The sequence below is a fragment of the Penaeus monodon genome, chromosome 15, assembly GCF_015228065.2.
Source record: "Penaeus monodon isolate SGIC_2016 chromosome 15, NSTDA_Pmon_1, whole genome shotgun sequence".
NCBI lineage: Eukaryota > Metazoa > Arthropoda > Malacostraca > Decapoda > Penaeidae > Penaeus > Penaeus monodon.
The window spans coordinates 28,646,405-28,647,224 of NC_051400.1; positions in this window are offsets into that span (position 1 = coordinate 28,646,405).

The window sequence follows — 820 nt, forward strand, 5'->3', positions numbered from 1 at the left end:
GAATTAAAAAGAGTTCAGAAGCTCTTGGGATGTGATCACTCAATGCCTCATTTATATAACTTTGAAAAAAAAAAGATATCTACAGATATAATACAACTGGAATACTAATGAACAGATATTAACTGACGTTGATCATTACAGTCCATGGAGATGGCTAGTGGTAAGCGCTCCCTGATGCTGACTGCATTGGTGCTGATGATGACTGTGGTGATACTGCCGGCGAGGGTGAAAGGAGGACCTGCTCTTCCCAAGGATTTCCCATATAAGACTCCCCACAGCATAAGTAAGTTAGGCCCGACTGTTCCATATGCAGGTTTTGTTTTAGCACTTGTGTTCAGGGGAGTTTCCATAATGACTGCATTATTTGTTGTTTTCTATATATCTAGATACATTTTAAGCAGCATTATGTTATATAGCAAATTCTACATTTTTTTTCAGTTCCCTCAACCTGTACTAATCCTTGCTTTGTTCCCGACTACAATGGAGACTGTAAAGAAAATGTAACTTGCACGAGGCTGGGACCAAACCACTCTTATAATTCCATCATGGACGAATAATGCACTATATTTTCACCCTGTCCCCATCTGCTCCCTTTTATTGTTCACTCTTGTTTCTGGTTAACTGTACATCATATGCTATGCCATGTTATAACATGTAAAATGTGATTTTCTTTATTCTTTTCTCTATATGATATAGTAGAACAGTCAAGAGACAATATCGGTTTTAATGCCTCATTTGCCTTCTCTGTAGAAACTTTTACAAACACGAAATACATGTATCTAAGGAAATAGTTATAATGTCCTGTTTCCCCTTACATCTT